The sequence below is a fragment of the Ipomoea triloba genome, chromosome 10, assembly GCF_003576645.1.
Source record: "Ipomoea triloba cultivar NCNSP0323 chromosome 10, ASM357664v1".
In the NCBI taxonomy this organism is placed as follows: Eukaryota; Viridiplantae; Streptophyta; class Magnoliopsida; order Solanales; family Convolvulaceae; genus Ipomoea; species Ipomoea triloba.
In genome coordinates, this window is record NC_044925.1 from 14,739,073 (window position 1) to 14,763,845 (window position 24,773).

Genomic DNA, 24,773 nt, shown 5'->3' on the forward strand with positions numbered 1-24,773 from the left:
TTTTCAAAGAAGGAACTTTGGGATTTTGATTATTTTGAATTTTTCTCTTTTTTTTTTCTTTTTTTTTTAAATTTTTTTCAAATATAGAGGCAAACTTTATTCGAATGCTCGCAAACTACCCAAGTAGTAGATGACTATACACAAAAGATCAAGACCCCCACACTTAGACATTTCAAGGTACATGTTGCTTTCTAACTAAAAGCTCCAAAGAAATCTCTTCTAAGAATAACAAAGATAAATGCTAAATTCTCTCTAGGGTGGATGGGACATATTTGGCTAAGGGCTAAGGATTTAATGATGAGGGTTAGACAAGAAAAATTCACGATGATGGGTTAAGTGCTTAGCACTTATTAAACAAAGAAAAAGGCTCAAAGGGGACACAAGGGATAAAAACATAATGATATGGGTAGGTTTAAAGGCTAAAGGTTAACAAAAAATGGCCTAAATCATTTCTAAACATGCAAGCAATTAGACTACATTTTGGAGGAGAAGTGAGGCAAGTTCCCTAAAGCCAACTAATGAGGCAATGCCGGAATTTCGCATAAACTTTCACTAGCGAAGCACAAACCACTAGATTAGGAATTATTTCATTTATTAAGCGGTTAACGAGGACATTGGCAAGAGAATAGTTCAATCATATGCTTCACTTTGATTTCATCAATGGCACATTGGAATGCAACAAGTTCAACCAAACAATCCACATGCCGGCAAGAGAGAATAATTGCAACTAGATGCCATGACAAGTAATTTATCGAACATTAAGCACATGAGTCATCCAAGCAAAACATGACATATTTTCAAGAATTCAAGTGGGGACCCAACAAGCTAAAGAGCATATATTTCAACATAAAAACACAATTTTTTTTCATAAAAACCCCAAATAGCAAGAGAATAAGGAGTAAGAGATCAAAATTAGTTCAAGAAAAGATCCGAAAGTAGTCAAAACTAAATACTAAAACAAAAGCTAAAGATATAAAAATATAAAAGGGAAAATCCATTCAACCACACTTCCACCCCCCCACACTTAAAGACTTGCATTGTCCCAATGCAACAAAATAAATCGGGGGAAAGGGATTGAAGGGCATCCCTAGACCTGCTAATGATGATCGCTTTCAGGTGGTGGCGGCGGTGGAAAATAAGAGAATGAGGCTCTTGAGTTTGTTGTGATGACTCTCCTCTTTGGCTTTTGTTGGCGAACCTAACTCTTGGAGGCATTTTTTTATCTACAATATCATAAAGTGAGGACAATATATACTTGCAAGAATTGATTAATGTGAAACATAGAGTAATATGCAAGCAAACAATGCCAGAAAATATCAAGAACTTTATTGGAGCATTTCATCAAACACCTTGTGTGTAAGAATTTGAACAAAGAAGTTTAGTGCAATTGGTGTCCCCATTCAACCCATTTCAACACAACAAATATCACCACCCCAAAAACAATCAATCATGAGCATTTGTAAGATAAGGCTACACTAATCATGAAAGAAACTATGGGCATTGAGCATGAAAATTCATGAGCAAATAAAAAGAGTAAATCAATTTTCTTCATTCAAAATTCAAGTGTAAATGTAATATGAACAAGTAAGAGCAACACTTAGAGCAAAAAGATGCAAAGAAACACTAACCCAATGCATTTCAATTCATAAAATTCGAAAATTAGGCAAAATTTGTGGGTTAGGTGTCATGCCCAAAAACTATGAAAATTTTGAACCAAAATAAGAGAAATTGATGGAGAAAAAAGGTGACCATGCTACCTTGAAGCCTTAGGAATAGAGTTGGAGTGAAAATGAGTATATTTTGAGACCAAAAGATGAAAATAATGCAAAGAAAACACGTGTAGGAGCTGCTGTTCGAAGAAGACCAAATGAAAAAATTGGGGGAAAAGATGGTTTAAAAATTCTCGGTCAAACTGTTGACCAGGTGGCTCAACGTGTCGAGCCTCACAAATTTTTCGGAAAATTCATACGGCAGGAGTTCGATGACGCGTCGAGAGCAAAGAAATTTTTCAGATAATGCTACGGCAGGTTTTCGACGTGTCGAGTCTGGAGCTCAACACGTCGAAAGCATCAGAATTTTTCACAATGATATCAACTACAAAACACGAAACTAACTCCCAACCCGAAAACAACACTCAACAAGCAAAAATTCAACTCCAAAACCATATAAACACAAAAACTTAAGGCTTAAAGATTTTCAAAAATTCATATATCATCATGCAATTTCAAAATAAAGCAAGTAACACCCAAATTCATTATTCAAAATCCATCATGCAAATTAAGCTAGCAAAAATTAAAATGCAAGAAATTAAAAGGACTTGGGTTGCCTCCCAAGAAGCGCTAAGTTTAACGTCGCTAGCTCGACTCAACCACTCACATACTAGCCATCAACGGGTTGGAGGAAGAAAATCCCTATCTTTCCATCAAGTTTCTCTTCCAAGTACGCGTTTAAGTGATGCGCATTTATAAACTCTCTTAAGCTTAAACCCTTCATATCATCATGTAGGGCACCACATTCTCCCAAATCAAGCATAATGTCTTCATTCTCTTCAACAAACAAAGCCAAAAGAGGCTTTTTTCAAACCATACGATCTAGAATGTATACTTGATTTTCTCTTCCTCCTTTTTCAACACTCTCTTGTTCCACTAGTAGTGAGAGTCTCGGGTCATCCTCATGAACCAATAAAAAATGAGAATCATTAGATATAAAAATGGATAAATGAGTGTGAACACTCTCAACAATATCAATACTCCCGGCTCATCAATTGGACTATCTTCAAGTTGCTCATCACCACCATTCCCTTGCCACTCTACTCCTTCTTTTCCTCCACCCAATGTCTCCATCTCAATGCATTTATCAAATATTTCTTCATCTTCATCTTCATCTCCAAGATCCTCACACTCCTTTTGATTTTTATCAACCTCATGACCTTCATTTGACAATGACAACTCTTCTAGGACCTCTCCATTTGAAAATGAAGCTTGACCTGGCTCTTGAATTGTCAAATCTTGCCATTGAGTCATCCTATGATCCAATTCAACTTGTAGCTCATTTAGTTGAGATACCAAGTTCATAAGTGTGTTAGCCTTCATGGACTTCATCTCATGTGTTGGGTCAAGTGGTTGGCATTCTTATTGAAACTCTTTATACGGAGGCACTTGAGGGTTTAGAGTTCGCCCATCATATTGGTAATTAGGATCAAAGATGAAGCAATTTTCCGCCTCATGAGGTCCTCCACATAACATACACCATAAGGGTTGTGGACTTGGTGATGTGCCTCCTTAATAAGTGGCTTGACTCATGTTGGCACAAAATCCTTGAGTAGGTTGTTGAGGAACATGATTGGTGGGGTTGAGTATATACCAATTCTCCCCCAAGTGATTCCCACCACAAAACGAGCACCATTGAGGTTGCGAGATGAATGCTTGAGATGAGCCTTCATAAATATAATCTTTACTTGAGTTGGCAAAATTTGAGAAATTTACTTGTTGTTGCATTCCTCCATAGCCTTGGTTCATATTCCAACTCATCTCATAATCCTGGGAATAAGAGTGAAATGGTGGCATAGCTCCTTGATAAACATATCCATCCATAAAAAAAAATTGTTAACGAAGATCAAAACAAATATATAAAAAAAATGGAATAGACTCCTAGAATAAAACTTTCACTAATGTCAATACTTAAACGCCACTTCCCTGGCAACGGCGCCAATTTGATTGCAGCATATTTTAACACAATTCAAATACCCGGAGTATTCCGGGGTATCGATCCACAGGGAAGCGGGGCGCATCGAGCACTAGTTACTAACATACTCATGTGAAGCTAATCCTAACGAAATTGATGTTTGAACGATTGCAAAGGTTGTAATAAACGACAATAACTAAAGCTTAGTTGATGAAAGCAAATAGAAGGAGAAAAGGGATTTTCGGGTTTAGGTGTCTAGTCTCCTAATGCCAAGCTAAGGTGAAATATCCAAAATGAGTTAGACTAGTGTTTAAGATGCACTTAAAGAGGGGAATTACTCCCATAATTCCTACAAGACAAGGGATAGATCAAACATCTCAAACAACTAAACTAAACACTATTTCCCAAGAGGTGCAAGCAAGATGCAATTGTGGGTGCCCTAGTTTATATCCTAACCCCCATCAAGATACAAATATAGCAAGTGAAGCAAGGAATTGGATCCTTAATCACAAGCATCAACAACATCAAACACAATTGCATAACAAGTCATAAACCCAAATGTAGATATAACATAGGAATATAAAGAACAAAAGCAAAGGATTCATCAACACCTTTTACCCAAAAATCCCAAAATACTTTAGCCAATCATGGCTAGGATAGAATTTAAAGCTCAAATGTTAAAGAGGAGTTTACAAAGACTAGAAAGTAAAGGAAAGGGAAAGAAATGCTCCAAAATGTAGCTTTCCAAGCTTTCCTTCTTCATCCCAAAGCCTTGATATCTCCTTGAGATGACTATCTTCTTCTCCAAGAATGGTGGATCCCTCCTTCACTCCATGGAAGAGACAACACCTTTCACTCACTCCTCTTTGCCTCCCAAAAATGCAGCTTTTGTCTAGGGTTTTGAGAAAATGAGCCTTATATAGTGGGAGCACAAAATAGGGGCAAAATAGGCAATTCTGCGCAGTAGATTCTGGGCTGTCACAGGATTCTCAACTCATCGAGCCTTCGATAAATTATGGGAAATTGATACAGCATGGACTCGACGCGTCGAGCCCTGACCTTGGCTCAAAATTCTGGTCGCGTCTAATTTGATCCTTGACGCGTTGAGGCCTCAATGTATGCATTCTTCATCCATTTTGACTCCCAAACATGTCTTTAAATGTTCCCTTGCTTTGCATTTGATCTAAAATGGTTTCAAAAACACTAACAAACACCATAAAACACTCAAATCAAGAATGAAAGCATATCTAATTAAGAAAGAAAGGAATATGCATTGAAGATATCAATTTAATCCATTTAAACTCAAAAGTTTATTCAAATTCATTAGAAAAATATGCACAGTTGAGATTATATCAATAACAATGTTGAAAACAATATTAATGAAGTAGAGAATGACAATTTGAATAATTCACCCAACAATGATGATGATGTTTTAAATGAAACTGACAATTGTAATGTTGGCCAAGATTATTCATGTGAAACTTTTCATTTGCTTGATATTTTTGATCCAAGAAATTGGGATAGACTTGATTCGAAAATGATTAATTTATTAGCAATCAAGGGTCCTAAGAGAGACAATTCTATTGTAAAAGGTCCTAAAGATATGTTTTCTAGGCGGTTAACTGCAAATTTGTATACTAGGGTCTTATCAAATGGAGAAAGATGTGATAGAGAATGGCTAGTGTATTCAAAACATATTGATAGAGTTTTTTGTTTTTGTTGCAAAATCTTTAAAAAGGGTATTGGTAAAGGTTAATTAACAAATGAGGGTTTCAAAGATTGGGCTCATATTGGTGAAAGACTTGGAGAACATGAGACATGTATGGAGCATATTAAAAATATGACGACTTGGTATGATTTGCGTCTAAGGTTTAATAAAAATCAAACCATTGACAAAGTCGCTCAAGAATTAATTGAGAAAGAGAAAGATCATTGGGAAAAAGTTTTGTTAAGGATTATTTCTTTTGTCAAGTTTCTTGGCAAGCGTAATTTAGGCTTTCGTGGAACTAATGAGAAATTGTATCAAAATGGCAATGGAAACTTTTTAGGCTTAGTTGAGATGGTGAGTGAATTTGACCCAATTATCCAAGAACATGTTAGGCGTATTAAAAATGAAGAAATTTACTTTCATTATCTTGATCATAGCATTCAAAATGAGTTAATATCTTTGCTTGCTTCCTCTATAAAATCTGAAATATTAAAAAAAATAAAGCAAACAAAATACTTTTCTGTAATACTTGATTGTACTCCTTATGTTAGCCACACTGAACAATGTCATTACTAATAAGATATGTGGATGTCTCTACACATCAAGTTAACATTGAGGAGCCTTTTCTATGATTTTTGAATGTGAATGATTCAACTGGTCTAGGTCTTTTTAGTACTTTGCAAAATGAATTGTGCCTTCTTGATCTTAATATTTCTGATATACGTGGGCAAAGTTATGATAATGGGTCAAATATGAAAGGTAAACATCAAGGTGTGCAAAAAAGAGTTTTAGATGAAAATCCTAGAGCTTTTTATACTCCATGTGGTTGCCATAGTCTTAATTTAGTTCTATGTGATATGGCAAATTCTTGTAATAAAGCCAAAGATTTTTTTGGAGTTATTCAACGCATATATACAATTTTTGCAAAATCTACCAAGAGATGGGATATTTTGAAAGATAATATACATGGTTTAACTCTTAAGTCATTGTCTTCAACTTGTTGGGAGAGTCGTGTTGAGAGTGTTCAAGCAATAAGATTTCAAATGGTAGAAATACGAGAGGCTTTACTTCAAGTGGCAGATGTTGATGGTGATTCCTTAGTAAGAAGTGAAGCTAAATCTTTAGCAACAAATGAGCTTGGTGATTTTGAATTTTTGGTTGCTATAGTTATATGGTTTCAAATATTGTATCATGTTAATTTTGTTAGCAAGTACTTGCAATCCAAAGACATGCTTATTGATGTTGCTATCCAAAAAATTGAGGAGTTGATCTCCTTTTTTGAGAAGTATAGAGATAGTGGTTTTAATGATGCTTTGGATTCTACCAAGGAAATTGCTATTAAAATGGATATAAACCCCGTTTTTCATAAGAGACGTGAAATTCGTAGAAAAAAACACTTTGATGAAAATTCTGTTGAATCATTAGAAGTTTCCTTAACTGCAGAAGAATCATTAAAAGTTAACTATTTTCTTTTCATTTTTGATCAAGCCATTGTTTCTCTTAAGAGCAGGTTTGAGCAATTTCAAAAGTATGATCAAATATTTGGTTTCTTGTTTAATTCTGATAGGTTAAGTTCTTTAGATGATATGAGCTTGAAGTCTTCTTGTAGTCGTCTCGAAAATGCTCTTACGCATAATGGACATTCAGATATTGATGAAGATGAGTTGTATGTGGAGTTAAAATTAAGAAGAGAGTTATATGAACATGAAAAAAAAAGGACCCATTGAAATTTTGAAAGATTTGAAGCAGTTTGATTGTTATCCTAATGCGATTATTGCATACAGAATTTTATTAACTATTCCTGTTACTGTTGCATCTGCATAAAGAAGTTTTTCCAAGTTGAAATTGTTGAAGTCCTACTTACGCTCTACGATGTCACAAGAACGACTTAATGGATTAGCTATGATTTCTATTGAAAATGATCTTTTGGATAAAGTAGATTATGAAGAGTTGATCGATGAATTTGCGTCAAAGAATGCTAGAAGGACAACTCTTTTTAAATAAAAGATTTGTAGTTTGCATTATGTTTAGAAATTTGTTCATAATAAATAATGTTTGAAATTTGTCTAAGCTTTTATGCATTTTTCTTCAATTCACATATTATTTTTACTTTGATAGGGCCCCAATTATTTACTAGCACAGGGCCACCCAAATCAAAAAAACGGCCCTGACCCCACAAAGGATAAGAGAATGAGAGGTTTGAATTTTAAACTCAAGAACAACACTTGGTCAAGAATAGCATCAAGATCATCAAGGCTACCACTTCAGGAATTAAGCTGTTACCTTATACACAACCATTTTGAGAGAAAATGGGAACGAGGTTTTAAAAACGAGAAGGATTTTCAACAAGAGGTTATTTGATTCTACAAAGGAAACGAGGAACTCCACCTCAAGAGGCAATAAGAAACTTGACTTCGAACTAAGAGATAACGCTCAATGGAATATGGCACTTCTCCTCAACCCTTGCAAACACAATCTCAGTCTTAAAACCACAAGTTCCAAACACTATCCCCAAGCTTGAACATTCAAAGTACTTGTGCACACAAGGTTATCAAAATCTCTTCCTTACTCTTACTCAAACAGTCAAACAAATCAGTTCATATCGCAACTTCATTACATTAAGATCATTCAAATCATTTTTATAATCAAACTCCAGCCCTTAAGTAACTCAACCATTCACCAAGTAAGCATCACTTACCTCCTCAGAGAGATGAACACCTTCAGGGTGCAATAGTCACAGCTTACAAAATACTTAAAAATCTTTAAAGCAACGCATTACTAGAACTTACACTTCCACAATTCCATTAAGAAACACATTCTCAAACAAAGACTTGCTTACAACTACAAGCACTACACAAGGCACAAATAAATACCACAGAAGCTTATAAGGAAACGCACATCTCACCGCGATTTTCTTAAAGAGTTCCAATTCCATAAGGTTCGAAACTCAGATTCCTTACACTTAGGTTCTCAACACCTAACCAACTCTTATTTCCAAGTACTCATTACTTAAACTAGGCTTTTATAGTTAGCTCTCAATATCCTAGGGCTTTATAACGTAGGGCTCTAATACCAACTGTAACACCCTCAATTTCTAATACATGATTAAACATAAATAAATTAAGTAATCCTTCTTACTAACTATTCTAAAAATAAATGCGGAAGCGAAATTAAAACCTAAACTATGGGGTGTCACGCCGCGGTTGTGCTATCAACCAAGCCCAAACACACAGGATAACAGGGTTCTATAGCTTCCATAAGTTTGAAAATACCTTATCAAATAAAATGCGGCCCTTAGGCTCCAAAATCATTTGTTTCATAAAAATTTATTTATATAACCTTTTCAAAATTCATAATAATATATATACTATCTATAAAATAATATTTCCCAAAATCTCACGCGACATATAGGTATTATTTAATCAAGCCATCAAATATCCAATCTGACACAACATATCTTCAAGTTCACTAATACACATATTTCCACATCTTCCATAGGTTTTAAGAAATCTTTTCTAACATAAAATATGGCCCTTAGGCTTCAAAAATAATGACAAAAGTTCAATAGTTAAAAAATCATACTTTAGCATTTAAAAACAAACTTCCACCAATCAAATAATTTCATAACGGATCAATTGGCTCAAATTCTACCAATTTTCATAAGAGAGAGTTTTTTTTTTTTTTTTTTTTTTTTTTTTTTTTTNTTTTTTTTTTTTTTTTTTTTTATAAATACATGCCAAATTGCCCTTATATGACTTCATGATAATCACAATACTTGAGAAGTTTATTCTATAAAAATAAAACATACTAAAATTTTATTTAATCACAACCTTGACAAAATAATTCATACTACAATCATATCCACATTTTCTACGTATATGGCACTATGAATATAAATATATATAATTATAAGTAATAAAAAGAGATGCTTATACATAATACATACTATAGTTAAATACATAGTTTTATAAAATGAATATATATATATATATATATATAATACTAATATACATACTTAATGTTCATACAACAATCATACCGTCTGATGCGTGGGATTGATCTCAAGAAGATAGCAGAAAATATGAATGGTAATTCTAGTGTTGAACTTAAGGTGAGTTGCCTTTTGTAACACTCCCAAAATCAGCACATTTTTTCCTTATTTTCACCAAACGATTAAGTGAACCACATAACATAATTTAGAATACGAAAACTTTACAAACTAAATAAGAGTGGAGTAGGGTGGTTATAACCGAACCGCTATAAAATCTCTTTCTCAATCTCTTTACTATTATTCACTACATTACGCTTGAATTAACAACCAAACATAAAAATTTAATAAAGCAAACCTAACGTGCAAACAGTTCCATAAAAGGGTTAAAAATATATTTTTCGTTGCATATACAAACTCTGACTGAGTAGTTAAAGTTACCTCTCGAGTAGCCTTAACCATTCGTGATTATTTATTTTAAAACCCTACAAGTCTATTCACCAAACCCCCCCCCCCCTTCTCCTCTACACTTTTATCTAACCCTCACCGTAACCAACAAATGTGACCCTATATATATAGAGAGAGAGAGACACACACACACACACAAATGGTTGGTCAAGTGGAGTTCGAAGCGAGTTTTGTACATAGAACATGAATCCAACCCGATCCCCAATGGATTTACTTGCTTAAGACCCACTCCCGACCCACCACCCACTATCATCCAAAAAAATATGATCCATGCGGGGTAGATTGGAGTTGATATCCATTGGACGAATTGAAATTTTCATCTTTTTTTTTATGCCAACTGAATTTAAAACAAAAAAGTGAGCATGGTAATCAGTTAGAAACTACATACTCTCAAGTTTCGTGTTATCAAGTATCTATTTTTCTTCTTATTTACAAAAAAAACTCCAAATTCAGCAACAAATTCATTTGTGTTGTAATTTAGCCTTCGGTTAGCGAGTCTATTGGGATTGATGTACGGTAACGCGTCGATTGTACGTATGAACAAGATTGCAAAGTAGAATGGAACAATAGAGAAAAAAGTAGAACACAAGTTGTAAGCACTTCAAAAAAGTCATCTCATTAACCCTTCAACATATATATATATATAACATTAATAGGGAAGATGAAGGGAATGAAGAAATAATGGCCAAGATAAATATTTATAACAGTCCTCCTTAGCCATTATTTAACCACACTTGTGCCTTGTTAAAAACTCGCTAAAAAAACCCAGTGGGATAAACCTAGATGAGGAAAAGAGTACACGAAATATGTTAAATCATTGTGTTGCACCGGTTGCCTCATAAAAAAATCTTAACCTAAGAAAACCCAATGGGAAAAACTTAGCTATGGGAAAAAGAGTGCAACCATAAGCCTTTAGTGCATAATCTTTAAGATTTCAAGGGTCTTCAGGTCTATCCACTTAAGTATCAGTTGCCTCATTAAAAACCTTAGCCTAAGAAAACCTTGTGGGGAAAAACTTAGCTAAGGAAAAAAGAGTACAACCATATGCTTCCAGAGCATAATCTTCAGGATTTCAAAATTCTTCTAGACTGTCCATTCCAGTGCAGCTAGGGGTTGTCGCTCCCCCTGAAGATAACAATCTTCCAAGTCTATTCGCCCAGCTGAAGATAACAATCTTCAAAGCCTACGCATTCCAATTTTATGAACACATTATTCAAAAGTGGATGTAGGCAGGGCCTTAGTGAACATATCTGCAAGATTGTTCAGTAGGGCGAAATTTCTCAACAAGAATTTTACCACTTGGATGGAGTTCATGTGGATAGAAGAACTTAGGTGCAATATGTTTTGTAAGGTTCCCATAAACAAACCTACTACTTGCTTGTGCAACACAATCTTTATTTGTCCTCATATGTGACATTAGGGGTAAAATCATAGCATAACCTGTTTGAGACTTGGCCTCATGGGGGTCAAATAAAAGAGCTAGTACCTAAGTAGCCCATCAAAACCACATATTGGTTTTTCACATAAACGTCAAACATTTTGTACCTTGGGGATGCTGGAGGATATGTTAAACACCATTCCAATATGTTATCGTTGGGGGAAGCACTAAAAGTTACTAGCAATGTCATCGCAAATTCAATATCAGGCTTGATGCGACTATAAAACTCCTAGTTCTTTAATAGTGCTCCAATAGCAATAAAGTAATGGACTTTCAGTCCCAAATTATCCTCATTATCATATTTGAGTCTAAACTGTCTGTTATCTATTTCAAGAGATTATTGGACAACTGTTAGTGCGATAAGTAAATGATACTTATCCATATAAAACATCTTCAAGGCATTTTTCAAGTAGGCTAACTGGTGTATAAAACTCCTTCAAGGAGAATCTCTATCTTCAGGTCAGGACAATACTTGGGTTTCCCAAGTCTTTCATTTCAAAACTCCGTCTTTCGGCATGAGCTAATATCCAAGCTCTCTATGTGTTTCAATAACATTTAAACAATCAATATCAACTAAGATCATAAATAAATAACTCCTTTAGCAATTCTTTTAACGAACACTTAATGGTACATATTATTTGCATATTCCTTCTAAGGAAGAAAAACACTCAATCAATAATATTCAAGTCATACAAAGAGTTTAGTAGTTTAATGATACACATTGCGATTTTCACATTCCTCATTTCAAAAAGTTTTGAATTCATCAGGGATTTACAAATAAATATTAGCATCTAATGACCCATAAGTTTGTGGTCATGACGTTCATCAGCTACATATGTAAATTTACAATTCACTGCCAATTATGTTAATTAGCGGAATGTAATGCCATATGTTATGTGAGAGAATGTTTGATCAAAATAAATTCAAGGTCTCTACGTAAACCCTTAAGCTACCAGTCTCGCTTTATATCATCCACCAGATTGTTTGTATTTCTCTTTTGTACAAACACTCATTTGTAACCTGCATGATTAACATTAAATTGTATACATGTTATAAAGAAAATACAATTTTAGCGAGCTGAGTTGTATATGCCTTAATTGCTACTTTATACATAAAAAAGTTAGGGCACTATTGGTGTCTATCTCTAGATCCAGATTATCGTATAACGAGAGCAATTTGTAAAGGCAATTATGTTGTCAACAACAATAACATTTTTTTCATAAATTTCTACCATATATATAAAATTCATGGAATTATCTAAGTCAACCAGATTCTAACCATTTCCCAAAAATATTTATATCTGGTCATTCTGCATCCTCAATAATATGATTTTAGGTGCACCTATAAATTTACTCGGTTTTTTGGCTTTCTGGACAAATATCTTCAAGACATACTTCTTTAAGCAATTTTTAGAGTGACAAAATTTTCTACTAGATTTAGCTTTCCGCAGATTATTATTTTTCTTTTACATCGATATGTCTCCCACGTTTCTGGCATCAAGAAGCATCCCTATATCTGTATTGGCAGATTCACTATCTTTTGAACTTCCAGTTCGGTTTACCTCTTCTAAAATTCTAGTTCAGTCTACGTAGTACGTGGATTTAAATACTGTAGAAAGGTAGAACAGTACACTCAAGAAGTATATTACTCACTGATGTTTACACTGTAAAGGGCTACCTATTTATACAAGAGTAGGGACAAGGGGATAGACTCTCAGCCACTCAATTCAAATTTGAATTGAGAAGCTGAGAGTAAATCACTCAACTAAGAAATACTGAAGATCTTTTTCATCAATCTTCAATGTAATTTCTCGGTATTCTATTAAATTTAGGTTCTTATCTCCCCCTAATGTCGTGAAACGATCTTCATTAAGTGTGCAATCAACGTACCTAATTCCTTATCATGGACTCTAAGGATTTAAATAATAGACGAAGGTTGTTAATAAACATATACATCTCGTTTTCTGTGATAACACATAAAAGGTACGATATGGTGGTGATATAAGAAAAAGGATGCACACTGCGAACAAACCGCAGACAGGCAAATTTCAACCATATTAATACATTATAATATTTTTCAAATATTAATACATTATAATAAATAGGTGGAGGCATCTCAATCATAATCAATCTCAATCTCAATATTACAATAATGGGTAGGGGCATCATCTCAGTGAAGCCCTAAGTGAACAGCAACCCTCTACTAAACACAACACAACCCTCACTTTACCACAAATGGAAACAGGACCACTGCTGTGCGCACCCCCTAACTGGGATTCCAAGCCCAGCTGGTAGTAAACTAGCCCTAGTAACCCAGGATGATTTCTACTAGGTTACCTCTCAAATACTAACCCAGGATTATTTCTACCAAGTTTAATTCCAACATAGGGCCTTAGCCCACATCACAATTCACCACAGAAAAGGATAAACATCCAAAATAAGTACATTTTTATATAATTCTTCCAAGATAATACCCTCTCTGTCCCATTTTATCTGTCATATTTACTATTCATTGGTCAAACCACCTCTTTCTTTTTTGTTTATTTTCGTTATTATTTTTTTACTTATTTTTAAATTTGATTTTTTGTGTTTAATAGTACTTTTAGTGTAGCTTCTAAATATATAACTTTTGTATATTAATTTTAAATTTAATATTATAAAAATTTGAATTAAAAATAACTTTAGTCAAGCCTCGTTAACCGAACCAAACACATAAAATGGGACGAAGGGAGTAATAATCTTTCAAAGTAAGTTTCTTTTCCAAAATAGTAGGTTTTCAACACATAAAATATTTAGACACACCATAGGTTATATACCTCTCAAAGATACAAATTTAACTCATATACTTTTCCAAAAGATTTTAGATATATACATATTCACATATATACAAGTTTGTAAATCACGGGTGAACACAAAATATATACATTTGGTTATTTATCATACTTTTAAACCCAAATACATTTTCAAAACAGGTTAAGGACATAAATAGATAAATAGCACATTTGATAGGACAAAGTAGTCTTGACGGACATAGAAACTTACCTCAAGCTAAGCTCCAAAAGCAAGCACCCAAACTAAGGCTCAACTTTTATATTAGTCACTTCAACAGAGAACCAGTGAATCAATCCAAATCCTTATTCAGTTACCAATGCTATCATTAACATTTTCACTATCTCAACATCATAAATATTCCCATATTATCTCTTTTCCCACAACAAACCTTTCATCACCATCCTTCCATTAATCCATCAACCATCATCCTAATTCCAACATCATCTCCTTTCAAGTAAGGACCCATTATCACATCCATTATCATTTGGTCTCCATAACCACATCATCACAACTCATCATCACCGTTGATTATAAACATCATAATATTAGAAACCCATCAACCACCATTAACTCAATATTCTCAACATCGTTACCCATCATCCACACTATTATATCATTAACACAATCAAACCTATTATTATCAACAATTAGATATTATTAACTAACCGTCATCACCATCATGCTAATCACCTTACTAACACATAACCATTAGAACATAGTTACCATTAATGTCTTTAATTCATACTTAGTCCATAATACCATCAACTAATCATTATTATTAACCATCATCGTTAACTTCCATCATCATCAACAACAGACTCCATAAAACTACAATCTTAACCATCAATTATAGTCAATAATCAACATCTAATTATCATTCATTGTTAACCCATAATAATCATCTCATCACCACTTAATCATAATCCAGAATTAATTTCATAACTCCAATTAATAAACCATAATCCATAATTACTAATTATTAATCCACAATCATTTCTTAATCAAGAACCATAATCACATCATCATTATTAATCAATATTAATGACATTCATCATCCATAATCCTAGCCCATAATCACCATTAATCAACTCCCATAATTTAATCATTATTATCTAATAATCAACATTTAATCTTAACTTTATCAACTAATCATCACTAACCATCATCATTGATTAATATTCCATAATCAACCCACCATTTGCCTTAATCATCATTAATTAATTAATAGCCAATAATCACACCACTAATAATAATCTTCATTAATCTACTATTAATTCAATTATAAATCATAATCACCCAAAATCACTATTGAACAATAACATAATCTATTCATTAGTCTACCTATTCATCATCAAATAATCAACATTAATCACCAATTAAACCATCAGCAATCCATAATCAATAATTAATCACTAATTAATCTATAATCACCATTAACCCCTAATCCATAAGCATTCTCATTATTCCATGAATAATCGATAAGCATCCCTTAATCATCATCAACTCAATTAACAGTACTTGTTTACAACCTCTTCATCATCAGTTCATAACCCATGTATCAACCTAACATCCAAACATCACCAACAACAACCACATAATAATCCATATTGTACTTTAGCAAATCAAAGCATAAGCTCACCATTTCGAAGTCGTCGCTAAGCTGCCACTGCCGAGAGCTCCTTTCAGCTGCTGCAGACCGAGAAAGAGAAGGTCGGCAACTGCCCTGCGTCGCCGGAAAAACAGGGGAGGGAGGGAGAGAGACCGCCGGATTTATCGTTGTCGACTACCGCCGAGAGGAGACCCAGCTGCTGCTGCCATAATCGTGGGTCCGTTGCTCCGTCCGGTGCTACATTGCTGGTTCGAACGAGAGAGAGAGAGACGGGCTACTGCTGCCTCGCCTGCTGTCGTCGCCGGATCTTCGCCGCCGTCCGTGCTGCCACCGCTGGACGCCTCGTTGGTCTGCTGCTCGTCGTCCGCCGGCCAACAAAACGCAAAGAGAGATAGAAGAGAACGGCTGCTGGTTTGGAACTTCTTGGTATGAACATCTATGTTGAAATCAGTGTATATAGTTTTATATATATGAAGAACCATTTACGCTTAAGAAATTAAATCATTTAGGTTTAGGATTAGTTTGGATTCAAACTTAAGCTCAAAACAATTATATAAGGATCACATGTTCATCTCTAATAGACTTTTTGATCAAAATTTTGATAAACAAGACTTTTTAAACCATAAATAAATATATAAATATTTCGTACCAAATCATTTCAAATAAAAAATTTAAAATTTTTAATTATACTCTTGTATGACAAAAATTTATTGCAGGAAATTAAATTACATATATAGTTTTATTGTAAAAGTTTAATAAAATAGAAGTTTAGAGAAAATGATTTTGGATAATAATATTATAAGGTATAAAACTATAAATTATTTATTTGTACTTTGAAGCAAGAATAATTTGTTTTTTAAAGTACTTGATTTAAAATATTTAGGATTGAAAAATAAATTTTATTCTTTGAAAATATTCTAAAAAAAATAGAAATTGTTTTAAAATATCGAGGTGTTACATAGATGATAGATCTTCAAGATCACCTAAAAATCTTTATCCTCAACTTTATATTAGTTTCACTCAATAGTTTGTTTCGTGCAAATTCACTTGATATAATTCACTCCTTCATTTGCTTTGGGCAAATTGATATGATTTAATTCATTCCCTCGTTGTTTCGGACAAATTGATACTCTGTATCATATTATTTGCTTCTATCTTTCAAACTAATAACATCTAAATCAATCATATCATGTATGGCATAAGTCGATGATCATTATATTCTTATAAAGGGGTATATCACTCCTTAAAAAACACATAATTTCACTAAGCCATATTCGGGGAGGGATTCGATATTTTGGCATCTTTAAATTTAGTCAAAGGAGGATTATCATAATCTATACTATTAATAAAAACAAAATCATCCATTTTAACTTCCCGCCCAAAACTGTTATACAATTAAGATTTGCTTAATATTTTAAAATATGATAATACAATTCCTATTAGTACTACAATTGTACATTAAAATATGGTAATACAATTCCTAATACAATATATTCCTTCATACTTTCTTATTCGTAATATAATTCTAGATTGAAATTACTAATTGTAAAAATATAATACATATACTTCCCTGCAACGTAATCTATATCTATACTATCAATAAAAACAAAATCCACCATTCTAATTTCTCGTCCAAAACACTCATATATTATTAAGTTTTGTGTAATATTGTAAAATGTGGTAATACAATTCTTATTCATACTACAATTGTACATTAAAATATGTCAATACCATTCATAATACAATATATTCTTTCATACTTTCCTATTCAGGCTATAATTTTGCCTTGATGAGTTTGTTTTTCCTTGATTATCTTGATCACTTTGCTTCTTATTTTGAGCTTGAAACTACTACCCCGATTATAACCTCGACAGAAACCCCTTATAAAGTTGCTCAACTAGGCAACTTTGATATTTAATTACAAGATAGTGTAAAAAAAAAACAATGAACAATGTAGTGAATATAATTAATTAATAAATTTGAAGGCAAAAAATCTTTGTATGGTAGAAAATATAGACAATATAACTAATGAAATTATATCTCTTTTTAAAATTTTTTGATAATGAATATTTTTTTTGAATAAAGACATTGTAGACATCTATATCTAAATATATATTAAAACAAAAGTGCTAGCTTTCCCGCTCATTTTAGTCCAAAAAATTTGAAATCGGTCAACATAAGATTATATAATAATTCCTTATTTGAAATTCTAGCCTTCCTTATCATTCCTTATTTATGGCTAAAATTGACAAAATATTCAAAATATGATTCCATTCCTTATTATACACGGAAATTAATGAAATATTTATTCAATTTCATTCCTGTATGGATTCCCTAAACAAAATAGTTTAACCTTGGGTATTTTTAATATATAAATATATAAATATATATATATATATATTTATATATATATATATATAGATTACTATATGATGTATATTATACTATTCAAAAAAAATATTACTATATTATGTTAATGTACGTAATTAAATTCCTCTCATGATATTATTCAAAAAAAAAAAAAATATTCCAACAATCAAATTACTGTATGATGTATATTATAGTAATATACGTAATTAAATTCATCTAATGATAATATACCATGCAATTCAATTATGATTCAAAATATTTTAATCTTGCGTATTTTTTATTTTATATTCGTAAACAATCAAATTACTATATGATGTATATTATTATAGTTTTCAAAAAAAATTATTATATTATGTTAATGTAAGTAATTAAATTCCTCTCATGATAATATTTAAAAAAAAAATTCCAACAATCAAATTACTAAATGATGTATATTACAGTATTCAAAAAAAAATTACTATATTATGTTAATGTACGTAATTAAATTCCTCTCATGATAATATTAAAAAAATAAAATAAAAATTCCAACAATCAAATTACTATATGATGTATATTATAGTATTAAACTATATTATGTTAATGTACGTAATTAAATTCCTCTCATGATAATATTCTGTTAGCAATATTTGTAATAAGATTTTGATGAGCCAAGAAATGTATTTTAGTTTGAAAAATTAGAAACCCAAAATTTTCGTAAGCTAATGTACCTAAAGAGTCAAAAGTCAACTTGGAAGAATTCTTGGAGAAGGAAGGAACTTGGTTCGAATCCGATGGCGGTTAAATTTAATTGGAGCACAAGGAGTAACAAACGGTTGAAGCAGTAGAGATGGTAGAAGACTTGTAAAGATGGTTAAGGGTCTCTAGTTCAAATCCCCCTAAGCCACGAAATTTTAGGAAATCAGAACTTCTCAGAATATTACTACTTATATATTATTTAGAGGCATAGTAAACAAAAGATTGAGCGGAGCATTGGAGTTGAACTTGGCAAATAATCTAAGTGGTGCTACGTTCGAATCCCAGGATAATTTATTTTGAGAAAAATTAATTCAGATGAAAATGCACATTGAAGACTGCAAAAATGCACATGGAAGATGCGAAAATTCACGAAGGAATATTACAAGGAAATAATACAAACACTAAGGACAAAAGAAGAATACTACATCTGATTTGTTCAAATTATCTATTTGACTGATTTGCTCAAAATGGTTTTGAGCTGTGGTGGAGGTACGGAGATACGAAAATAAGGAGAAGAGGTCTATTTACTACCTTTACTACATTCCAAACAGATGAAGAATATCTAGAGATTGAACACTACACTACAAAATGGAATATGTCTACAAACACTACACTACAAAATAATATGAATTGTGGAATAAATATATCAACTCCTCAAAGTAATCTGACTACATTGTGGAATATATCAACTCTATATCAACTCAACTCTCCAACAGAATTAAGGCCAGAAGAGAAGAGGAGCAATTTCAGGAGGAATATAAGGAAAAGAAGAAGGAGCAATTTTAGGAGGGAAAGGAGGATCAGGAAGCGAAAGAAATACGGAGACTGCAATAAGCACATCAACAATAAAGAATTAATCTTTTCCAACGGATTAATTCTTTCATCAGCTATAAATACGAGACACTTGAGCAAAAAGAGAAACGGAGATATACAAGTGAAAGGCAAGAAAAGCAGTGTGATACATCTGAGAATAGCAAAGCAAGAAAAATCCGAAAAACCAAAAATCCATATTTTTGGTTCCTGAGAGTTGGAGAAAAATATTTTCTTTTACTACCTTGTATCAAAATTTCTACTGAGTGTAGATAGAGGGCTGAGTAACAAGAGGAGCTTGTGAAAACCCTAGAGAGTGTAGCTTTGTGCGAGACACTCGTTGGTGTAGGAGTATAACTTTGTGCGAGATACTCAAATCTCTACTGGGTGTAGATAGAAGTGCTGGGTTGGCACTTGGTGTTCACTATTGTATCTGGGTGATTGAAGATAGTGAAAGGAGTAGAGTGGACGTAGGCTGGGTTTGGCCGAACCACTTAAAAAATCTCTCTCTCATTTACTTACTGCCCATATATGTTTTGCTCTGTACACATAATATCTGCTTGCACGTACACACACTGATTTGCAAGATTCATATTTGTGAAACCCATTTAATATTCCTAATCTCTACAACTTGCTTATTTGGTTTTGCTAATTTCCTGCATTCATAATATTTTCAAGACCCAGGCACTATTCATCACTATTCACTCTTATCTGGGTTTACCAATCTCTGTTATCTCCTACGTCCGCATGCAAGCCAAATTTATTGTATATCATATTTGAGCTATTCTAAGTATTTCTATCGTATTGCATGTGATATATATCTCCTCTCTATCACTGAGTTTTAATTATAGCACTTTATGTACATTATTCCGCTGTGCATTTCAAGTTGAATTTATTCACTTGAAATTATTTTAGTTAAAGTGTTATTAATTTTTAATTTGCTAGAAAAGTCTATTCACCCCCCTCTAGACTTTTCACCACCCATTCGGGACCAACAAGTGGTATCAGAGCGGTTGTCTATTTGAGTCAAATCTTAACTGCTAGACAGATCTAATCTTCAAAAATGAAGAAAGATTTAGCTCAGAACTTATTATTCTCTCTTGAAAAATTTGATGATTGGAAAATACGTATGCTGGTACATTTATCAGCTCTCCACGATGAAATGTGGGATGTTATCTCAGATGGTCCTATTTTAATTATGAAGGTCAATCCTTCATCAATCCTAAGCCCAGATGGACCACAGTATATTTCAAAGCCAAAGATGGAATGGACTTCTGACGATAGATTGCGAAGTAACCTGGACAATATAGCTAAGGATATACTGTTCAAAGCTGTGGATGATACAATCTTCCCAAAAATCCGTAAGTGCAAAACAGCTAAAGACGTGTGGGATGTCTTAATCCAAATCGGCGAAGGAGACGAACAGGAAAAAGACAACAAACTCACAATTGCAATGAAAAAGTTTGAAGACTTCAAGATGCTACCAAGTGAAAAGATTGTAAACATGGAGTCTAGATTGGTCAAAGTTTTGGAAGAGATTACTGATCTTGGAAAGACCCTCGATCAAAAAGAAATTTCTCTCAAAATACTCCGCGGACTACCGTCAAGTTGGGATATGAAAGTGACAGCCATGCGAGATCATAAGGATCTAAAAGTTGTTTCAACTGACAAACTTTTCAGTGATCTCAAAGCGTACGAGTTCGAGATGAAATCAAAACTTGAGGAGGAACGTGAAGAAAGAACCACAGCCTTAGTAGCCGAACAACCATCAAACTCAAGGTTAGCAGGAAATAATGATTTTTTATCTGACGAACAATTTGCTTTGCTTGTTAGGAAATTCAAAAAATTCATGCGGAAGAACAACTTCAACAATTCATCTCAAAGAAATCAAGGAAGTTCATCCAGAAGACCTAGAAGAGAATTTTTTGATGATAACACAAACTTGTGCTACAACTGTAGAAAACCAGGACATTTCATGGCAGAATGTCCATACCCCAAGGTAAGTAAAAATCAGAATAAAAATACTTCTAACTCTCCACAGGAAATATCTGAATCAAAGGATAGAAGTTTCAAGAAGGATAAAAGGAAAGCTTTAATAAGTGACCCTCTTGAGACAAGTGGGTCTGAGGAATCTTCAAGTGATGAAAGTGATAGCTCAACGGAGGATACTGCACTGCTGTGTCTCTTAAGCATAACCAGTGAATCAGATTTCCAGGAAAAATGCTTAATGGCGCATGAAGTAGAAGAAGACGAGGTAACATCTAAATCCTTTGATTATGCAAACTCATCTTTTTCTAGAGAATCTATATTTCAATTAATGAAAGATTGTCAAACTATTATGGACACTCATTCTCAACTCAAAGAGCGCAATAATTCTCTGATTCTTGAAAAAGATAAAATAAATGAGAAATTGCAAGATGCTTTACTTGAGATGAGAAACTTGAAAGCTGAAAATATTCGCCTTCAAGAAGAGTGTAAAGCTAGAGAAATTAGAGAACATAATCTTAGGGAGACAATAGCATCATTTACACATTCATCCAAAATAATGGATAAAATGGTAAATATGCAAAAACCCTTAGGGGATAAAGCCGGACTGGGCTATGACCCTACATGTTCTAAAATTTCTGAAAACTTGACTAATTCTACTACTTCTTTAATTAATAAAGCTCAAGTAGTAAAATTTGTCAAAAGTCAAGATAGCACTATGAGACAAGGAATTGGCTATCAAACTAATGCTAGAATAAACACTGCAAGGCCGAAGCTTCAAAGCAATAATTTTTCGCCAATGCAGAAATTTAGAAAGCATGAGTTTGGTTCTCGTAAGAGATTTACCAATGAGTCAAGTGCGCAAAGACCTCATAGGAAACAATTTCCAATGATGAGGTTTGGTAGGGATTATCCTACTGAAGAGGACTGGCATGATGAAATCAAACCATGGACAAAAACCAAGTTCAACACATTTCATTTTATTAAACAAACGAATGTTGGACAAGTGCCAGCCCACAAAAAGAATGTCCAAATTCCTTACAATTATAATACTGTCAATGGTTACAAATCACCTAATCTTGGATTAATGAGATCAAGGTGGATTTGGATGCCTAAAATCACTAACAAGGAAAGACCCAAACAAATCTGGGTACCTAAAAATACTTAATTTTTTTGCAGGATATTTGGTACTTTGATAGCGGATGTTCTCGACATATGACCGGTAATAAAGCTAGTCTAGTAGAGTTGAGAAATATCGAAGGACCAAAAGTCATATTTGGTGGAAATGATCATGGAATAACAAAGGGAACCGGAATTGTTATCAAGAATGGCTTAAGAATTGAAAATGTATCCTATGTGGAAGGACTAAAGTTCAATCTCCTTAGCACAAGCCAATTCTGCGACAAAGGATACCTTGTAGAGTTTTTCAAAGACAAATGCCGAGTCAAAGAAGAATCCACAAAGAAAATTGTGCTCACCGGAAAGAGAAAGAAAAATATGTATGTTGTTGATTGGAGCACAAGGAAGGACTCTGTATGTTTAATGGCGAACAACTCAAGCACTACGAGTTGGGAATGGCACAGGAAATTAAATCACTTAAACTTCAAGTCTATTAACAAGCTTGCAAAATGTAAGTTAGTTGAAGGTTTACCCAACATTGTATACAAGAAGGATCAAATATGTGATGCGTGTCAGAAAGGAAAGCAAATCAAGTCTTCTTTCAAATCTAAGACACAAGAATCTACATCAAGACCTCTTAGTCTACTACATATGGATCTCTTTGGTCCAGTAGACCCGGTAAGTATAAGTGGTAAGAAATATACTCTTGTTGTTGTTGATGATTTTTCCAGGTACACTTTGACGATATTCATCAATAAGAAGAACGAAGTGGAACAAAAATTGCCAGAGCTCTTAAAACAACTTCAAAACGAAAAGGACGCAAAAATCTCCAAAATCCATACAGACAGAGGTACAGAATTCGTGAATGGCGTGATCCAGGCCTACTGTAGTTCACAGGGGATTTTGCATCAACTATCTACCGCAAGGACGCCACAACAAAATGGTGTAGCTGAAAGAAGAAATGGAACACTTAAAGAAGCCGCACGAGTCATGATTTCAGCAGCCGAACTACCAAAACGTTTTTGGGCGGAGGCTATCAACACTGCTTGTTATACTCAGAACAGAAGCATGATTCACAAAACACACAACAAGACACCATATGAATTATGGAAAGGGAGAAAGCCTAATCTTAGCTATTTTCATTCTTTTGGTTGCAAATGTTTTGTTCTTAATAACGGTAAATCGTATCTAAAAACATTTGATGAGCGTGCAGATGAAGCAATATTTTTGGGATATTCGTCTACTAGCAGAGCATTCAGAATATTGAACAAAAGGACAGTGGTAGTAGAAGAATCAATTCATGTTGTATTTGATGAATCACCAAAAACCCAAGAACCAAATACTTCAAATATGGGTAAGAACGTCCATAATGATTTAAGTGTTACTAATGATTCTTTTGAAGATGATGTTTTACAAGGGTTAAATGATCTAGAATTAAATTCCCCTGAAATTGGAGGGCAGTACATAAATCACGCAGCAGGTGATGAAGTTGAGGATGACTTAAGGGATGAGGTTGAGGCTGGCCTTAGAAATGAGATTGGAACCAACTTTACAAACCAAAACCCATCATCCTCAACCCCACTTGCAAATGACTTTACACTATCATCCTCTCCCCAAAACAACTTTCAACCAGATTTGAGATGGCTCAAAGATCACCCTCAAGATCTTATTATTGGAAACTTGCACGATGGCGTGAAAACAAGATCCTCTACAAGAGACGCTCTATTTGCGTGCTTTCTATCTCAAATGGAACCGAAAGAAATTGATGAAGCTCTAAATGATCCAAGCTGGATTGAGGCTATGCAAGAAGAATTGAATCAATTTAAAAGAAATGATGTTTGGGAGCTTGTCCCAAGACCAAAAAATCACAATGTTATTGGAACTAAATGGGTCTTTAGGAACAAAGCACACGAAGACGGCATCATTGTTAGGAATAAAGCAAGGCTAGTCGCGAAGGGATACTCTCAAGAAAAAGGAATAGATTTTGATGAGACTTTTGCCCCAGTTGCAAGACTTGAAGCGATTCG

At 33.6% G+C, this 24,773-nt stretch overlaps 1 pseudogene; it reads left to right on the top strand.

Moving 5' to 3' along the window:
- Positions 1-4,331: 4,331 nt before the first annotated feature.
- Positions 4,332-7,216, top strand: LOC116033180 (annotated as a pseudogene).
- The last annotated feature ends 17,557 nt before the right edge of the window (positions 7,217-24,773 follow it).